General features: G+C 38.2%; 1 pseudogene; it reads left to right on the top strand.

The window, feature by feature from the left end:
• Positions 1–7,680, top strand: part of LOC140343890 (cytochrome P450 2G1-like) — a 14,173-nt pseudogene extending 6,493 nt beyond the window's left edge.
• The last annotated feature ends 269 nt before the right edge of the window (positions 7,681–7,949 follow it).

The raw sequence follows: 7,949 nt of genomic DNA, 5'->3' as shown, positions 1-7,949 counted from the left end.
TCCTGTGTGAAGTAGCAGGTGGAAGACTCTCGCCTGGGAGATAATTAATGAAGAAACACTCAGGGTGGGGATATAACATAGAGCCAGGAGCTCTGTCAGTAGCTTGGCTTGGAGAGACACAGACAGGGGTTTGTGTCAGTGCAGCTCTATTTGGAGAGACACAGACAGGTGGACTGTGTGAGAGAGAGCTGTTTGGAGACACAGCCAGGTGGACTGTGTGAGCGAGCTCTGCTGGAGACAGACAGTCAGTCTGTGAGGGAGCTTGGCTGAGAGATTCAGAAAGTCAGTCTGGGTGAGTGAGCTCAAAAGTGAGTAGAAGGTTGCTGAAAGCTTGGTTCAGCCCTCCAGCTGATAGACAGGGATGCCTGATGTATAGTAAGTGCCGGACAGGCAAGGTTTTCTTTAGCTGTTTTGTTGTTTTATCTGCAACCTACAATAAACCTGGCTGCAAGCCACCTTAAAGTTGATACCTCGGTGTCTGATCTGAATTGGATGAACGAGACAAGTGTCCTTTGACCCTAGCAAAGGCGATCCTGAGCGTAACCCCTCACAAGATATATCACGTCAAATATACACGTGCGTTGATGGAATGACAGAGCTATATAATGGCTATTTGGATGCCCAAATAATCTTTCCCTGCACTTGTAAATCGCTTTTCTAGCACTGTCCCTATCGCCTTCTGACGTCTCTCCCTGCACTAAGATGCTATGAAATGATTCCTCCCTATCCTTTCCCTGCACTTATAAATAGTTTTTTTTTAATTTTTTCGCACAATGATGTTTCTACTAGCTACTGCTCACAACTCTCCCTGCACTCAGAATGCTGTAAAATGTCTTAATCCAAGATGGCTGAGGCTATATAAAGGGGTGTGACATCACAGGGCTTGCTGGAACTATGGGTCGTCCTCCCTTCCCAGAGTTCCTTGCCCCATGTTCTCACACGTGTAGCCGCGATTTTAGAAAAAATTGCGATTCGTTTCAATGAACCGTGAGGAAATTTGGATTCATTGCGAATCAATTTTTTTCTGAAATTCAAATGGAATAACTCTTCTTCAGCTTTGATTCACTTATCTCTAATTGCCAGCAGCATTTCAGGAGCATTAAAAGACAAGGTGCACTGAACAGCAGCGGCACGCAGTATAGGATTCTAAGATGGATAAGTGGCTTTTAACTGTTTCCAGGCTTTCTTTGTTTAGCAGCAAATGTCAGTTCTATAGGCATAAACAAAGTCTGCAAACACAAGACCAGCTGTTGTCAAGACTTTTGACCACAGCTTGTGTTCAAAGAAAACCAGCAAACAGAAATGGCTATCTCTCAGGGCTCCTGTGTATGTATAGTATATGAGTATAAACAAAGCCTGCATACATCAGATGTGTCTGCCAGTGACCATAGGGAAAAACTGAAGCCTGTCCTACAGGAGAGTAGGCATGCCATACAAGTGTACTAAAGATCTAGCCACTAACCAATCAATTGGACCAAGACAACTGGTGACAGTGAATGGGCATCATGCTTAAATGCTCCATTTGCTGTGTGTTGATAGGTGTGGGTGATCAGAACAATTTTTGGGAGATAGTTTTAAGATGGGATCAGTTTTAAGTTGTGTCTGTCACTTAAATTCAGAGAAGGCACTACCAACGATTCACAGCAGAACAGTTCAGGGTGGTATATACAAGGTCAAGATATGGTTCAGTCCCTGGCATAGGCTCCCTTCCAATGTGAGAACTGGCTTCAGCTAGCCTGTGATCCAAAGATGACCACCAAATTCTCATAAGATCAGTAAATTTCACAACAAGTCTCATACCTCCCAACTGTCCCGGACTTAAAGGGACTGTCCCTCCTAGAAGAAAATCCAGGTTAAATATTAGAACCACCTTTCCACCACACCAAGCTGGAAGAAAGGTAAGTATAACAACAAGATCTTTGAAAATGATGGACACACAGTCATAAGGCAATATACTGCAGCACAGGGGTAGAAGATTTACAAGATTTGGGCTCCTTCACTTCATAGGATCTTGTTGGAGATATCATTCTAACCTAGGTATCTCAGCCAAAAGCTGAGAAAGATGATGATATTATTTAACCCAACCCTACCTCATTCTTGTATTAATGTTTAAGCAAGGGGGGAAGAGGCAGACCTAAAATGCAGACCCTACCTTTTGGGGGCAAGAGCTTTTTTAATAGGGACGCTGCTGTGCTATATAAGTGGAGAACTGATGATACCAGGTGATTAGACAGTAGTAATAACACATATTTTCATCATTCTTTTACACAACCATCATGTAGATGTACCCTGAGCAAAAAATGCAGCAATGGAAGGTTACAAGCTAGGAAGATCCCTTGCTGAGCATTGTAGTAATAAACAAAAAATAACACATCTACACAGCTATGAAGGTATAAACATATAGAGTGAAGTTAGAAGTGTTGTAAACCCATACAAAACCAGATTTTTGTATTTGCCTGCAGAAAAATCAATGGACCCAACAAACATTCTACTCCAGGCTGTTTCCAATATCATTTGCTCTGTAGTATTTGGAAACTGTTTTGAATATGATGATAGGAGCTTTGAACAATTGTTGAGATTGTTTGGGGAATCATTCAAAGATGTCAGCTCTCCATGGGGACAGGTAGGTGACATTGGTACTACATGGTTTACTACGGAACATTGGAAGAGTGTAGAAGGACAAACATGATAATGAGATAACTAGTTTGAGTAATAATTTGTCTACAACAAAATACCTATAGCTTAAAAGAAAAGAGATAGGTTTACTATTACATAAGCTGATTGAAAGCATAATGGCATGACATTTTTATCTGCCTGATTCTCACCTGCTAGCCTAATCTGTCCAGTGCACCCTGGCTTGGCTGCTGGGACTTAAGGTGCGTACACACTTCCAATTTTTATCGTTCCAATCGAACGACGAACGATCGATTGGGCAAAAAATCGTTCGTAAAAAAGTAACCAACGACGCCGACGAACGAGGAAAGTCGCTGGAAACGAACGACCGGACCGACGGATCGGATTGGACGACGATCGTTGAACATCGTTCGTGTGTACGGTCGTTCGTTGATCGTCCATGTTCAGAGCATGCGTGATGAACGAACGTCCGTTCACTTTCCTGTCGTGCACATAGTTCCTCTATCGCTCAAACGATCGTATCTATTGTGTGTACAATATCTACGAACGATCGTGTCGTTAACTCTATGTGCAGGATCGGTGCTATACGATCGTTCATATATATCGTGCATGAACGTTCGTCGTTCGTTTTCCAACGATAATAATTGGAAGTGTGTATGTAGCTTTAAGTTACATCTTCTCAGCCTAGCTAATTAAGATAAGCAGAAAGTGAAGAATTTGGTAGCACCGATGAACCAGGGACAGGCAAATACAATTAAAAAATTGTCATCAGGCATGTGCAATCTGTGCAATTAAGGACCTACCTGCCTGGTAGCAATCTTTTAATTTTTGGGTATAGTTCTACTTCAAATTTATGCTACTGAATATTGAGGGAAGCCACCACCCACTGAGTGCATTAGAGCCTGACTAAACCCAAAACTGTATATATTATTAAAAAATCATGTTGCTTAGTGAATAAAACTCATGGAATGAATGGAAATTTAAAATCTTATTATATTGCTATTCTCCCCTGTAGCTCTTCAGCTGTCTGACTTCTACTTTTACTATAGTTACCTGTCAATAGAATATGGTCAAACACTTGCTTAACATCTAACTCCTGTGGCAAAAAGCCCTGCCCATCCTTATACCGGACACACTTTTCACTGCAATGCAGAAAAGCTGGGTTCTTCATATGTTTGGTATCATGTGGTTACACTTGATTAACCCACCTACAAGCCAAATTCATAGATGAGAACAAATCGAGTGTACAAACACATTTGGTCCATAAAACAAATAATTCTGTTCATACCTTTATCATGTTTTTATTCACCTATGAACCTAATTGTCTTTTGATTTTGCCTTAATAAATGTTGGCTTTAGACCCAGGACCCGCAAGCATTTGTAGTATTTTGAATAGAAGTTAGGGAGCCTGTTGCTATAATGTCCAGCAGGCAGCTGTCCCATTAGCTGGTAGTCATCAGGGACGTTCTGCCTCTGACCAATAACATCCAATCCTTATTCCAACCTCTCTATACCTTAAGCTGCCCATTGTATATGTTGCTCAATCTTACTCAAATAAGCGTAAACTCTAGCTTTGTTTGATCTAGGACCCAAATGAAACAACAATAATAATCATATCTAATTTTGAAAAATTTAAATTAATATTGTGTCTTTGTATATTATCCAGTTGTTGGACATGCTCCCAGAATTCATGAACTACATTCCAGGACCTCACCACAGAATAGGCAAGTATATGGACAAACTGGGGGAATTCATCTTAGACAGAGTAAAGAAGAACCAAGAGACGTTCGACCCCAACTGTCCCAGGGATTATATTGACTGTTTTCTTCTAAAACAGCTGCAAGTATGTGAATTAAATACATATTTAAAAAAAAAAAGATTTTCCCAAAAAGCAAGAAAGTATAATAAATACCTCCATACCTGACAGTTGCATAGCCGCAGATCTATGGTTCCCTATATGGAATTTGAATGTGCCCCCCCAAAATTCCACGGTAGCACTGTACCCCCACAGATGGTCTTACAGTTACATATCTATGGGTCCCAGTGCTAATTCTAGACAAGGCCTTTACCATTTAGGACAAGCTGCTTCACATCCAAGTTCTCTCCTTCACAATAAGAACCACCCTTCAAATGTGGACCCCTCCCTTTACATCAGAGCCCTCATTACATTTAAGATTCCCTCTTAGATAGAGTCCCTCTAACTTCACATCTGGACCCCTACTTTTGCACCCCCCCTTTACATCAGACTCCCCAGTTTTCAGGTCAGAGTTTTTTTTTATAGAATCTAACATTTCAAAAAGAGTTGATCTCCAGGTTTCCTGTTGCTTTTGAACTTGCCAGTCCTTGCATTGCTAAAGGACATCTTGGCATACGGAAAGGTGGAAGAAAATAGTCAAGGATACAGAAAATTGACACTTTCAGATGTGTTTGTTTCTAAATAGGCTTCCATTAGTGAATTATCTTTATTACTTCTGTGTTTATCAGAACGGAAGAGATTCCTTTCGTCTTCACAGTGAAATCTTGTATTGTTACTTTTAAACCTATTTTGTTTTACATACACACACATTTTCCTCTTCTACACCAAGCGATTTACTGTAATGTGTTTGTTTTAGGAAAAGGACAATCCAAACTTTGATATGAACAACATGATAATGACAATTCTTAACTTGTTCTTTGCTGGAACTGAGACAGTCAGCAGCACCCTGCGACAGGGATTTCTCTTACTTATGAGATATCCTGAAATACAAGGTAAATATTGGTGAGCTGTGAAAGATCTTTAAAAAGCAAATAAAACTACCAACAAATTAGATGTCAGCATTATTAAAGCTAGACTTGACAAAGCAAGAACAATTACTCAGGAAAAATAATTGGTTGCTTTGTGTTACATTAAATTACAATGATTATACAAAGTTAAAGCACTATTTTAAGCTTTGTAGTTTTATATTCATAATAATATATTATTCAGACAAAGTAATTGAAGAAATAGATCAGGTGATTGGACAAAACCGCATCCCAAACATTGAAGACCGGAGCAAGATGCCGTATACGGATGCTGTAATCCATGAGATTCAGAGATTCATTGATATCCTCCCAATTAATCTTCCACACAAGGTTATAAAGGATACCAAGTTCAATGGATATATCATTCCTAAGGTACCTAAAGAACTTTTTTTCCTTCTAATTCTTCTTGATGTAGGCAATTTTAGTTATTTTTGCAAATCAACAGAAACATATGTTGTTGTTTTTTTTTTTTTTTTGTGATCTTCCTAAATACTTTAGCATGCAGACCATATTTGTTTATTTAAATAATACCTTATCTTTTGGAATTTGTTAAACCACCCAACTTTCTTTGTCATTTGTATGTTGTTTGTTGTTTGTATGTCCTTAGGGTACAGATGTATATCCATTATTATGTTCTGTTCTTCACGACGCCACAAAGTTTACTACTCCTGATTAAATTTAACCCCAATCATTTCCTGGACAGCAACGGCTGCTTTAAGAAGAATGATCCCTTCATGCCATTCTCTGCAGGTACCTTTACATTTTAATAGGTTTAGTTAAAGGTATCGGAGATCACATTCTTTGGGGTCACAAAACTATGGGTTTGATTTATCAAAAGAGTGTAGGATATTCACTCAGTGAAGTGAATTTTCCTTTTGCAAGGGATATTTCATTTAGACAAATGAATGTGGTAATCAACCACAATGATTTAGATATTGTTCTTCTTGGAGGAGAAGTTAATTTGAACTCTGTTGTAAATTAATTTACTTCTAATAAAGGCTCCAATCCCACCTCCCACAATGCGATATTCAGACAATCAGGAAAGTGACTGCTTAGTTTGGTAATCTCTGTTCACTAACTCCATAGATAAATATAATAAGGTATATATATAAGCACTTCACTTAGCAAAGTAATAGCATCGTCTTTCAAGCATGTTTACATTAGCTTAGCAAAAGGGATGAGGCCTTGGAGACTTCAGACATCCAATCATGTTCCAGTTATAATTTTCTGAAGATTCTCCTGTATGAGATGGTTTTCATCACATATTTCATCACATATATATACAAATATTTTCTTTCTCTCATGACCTGAACTATAAAAACAGCCATAACGAATTTTGAGTAGTGACTTAATTGTAATAAAATATGTAATGTTTTTTTTTCTAGGGAAGAGAGTTTGTCTCGGGGAAGGTCTGGCCCGTATGGAGCTATTTCTTTTCTTAACAACTATCCTACAGAACTTCAAACTGACTTCTAAGACTAAATTTGTTGATGAAGACATCCAACCCAGAATGACAGGCTTTGCTAATATCCCCAAAGTTTATGAAATGTCTTTTATCCCTCGAGCTCTAGATTTTTACTCACCTGTAATGAACAACCTAATGTTCCTAAAAACAAGTTATTTCCTCCATTATACAAGGGAAGAATCTTGTCAGAACCCTCCAATTAACATGATATGAGTTTCATCTCTTGCCTCATGATTCTTCAGATCCATTAACTTTGTATTTCACAGGGTACTATGGCAATATTGTAGAATCATAAGGTTTATTGGGAAATGCTAAACAAAAAAGTTGTCCACAAATGCTGCTATTGCACCCCTATGGTTAAAAATCTGAGTGGAAACCCCTAGAGGACTTTATAAACATACCAGTACATACCAATGACATTGAATTAGATAAACATGCTACATTTATTACCCTCTAGTCCCCATGGGCTGAATAAACTGAATTTCTTTTTGCTGAGACCTTTCTTTCTTTTTCGCTTTTTCTTTCTTTCTTTCCTTCTCTTCCTTTTCTTTTCTTGCTTTCCAGGTATTTGTATGTCCCCTTTGTTACTTTATTTACCTGCACGTGCTATGTCAAAATATTCTGGCAATAGTTGTTTTTTTTCAAATTTAAAACTTTATTTAGCAGTTATAGTATCCTTATTAGTTACTCAAGGATTTATTTTTATATTTTTTTGTGCTTTGTGTGTATTGCTTTAAATGTGAAGATCCTCTATACTGTCATTTTATATCTTTCAAATTAAAATAATTTTGAATAAAAAATGTATAGCTTTTTTCAGGCACCTCTTTGAATTATAATATAAAAGCTTAACATGGGTAACTATACTTCGTTGTAGATACTTTACTGAAAATTAAATCCCACTATAATGATTACATCGTTCTGCATACAAGCAGGCAGTTATTCCAAGGGAAGAATAAATAAAATTCACTCAAGCTGAAACAAATTACTCAACACTCTACCGGGTGACTGCATTGCCATAGGGACTTATGTGAACATTTTTCAAGATAAAGCAGTTGGATTGGGTGGGGAG

This window comes from Pyxicephalus adspersus, chromosome Z (assembly GCF_032062135.1).
Source record: "Pyxicephalus adspersus chromosome Z, UCB_Pads_2.0, whole genome shotgun sequence".
Lineage (NCBI taxonomy): Eukaryota > Metazoa > Chordata > Amphibia > Anura > Pyxicephalidae > Pyxicephalus > Pyxicephalus adspersus.
Note: the sequence above shows the minus strand (reverse complement) of the source record. Positions and strands in the feature narration are given on the sequence as shown.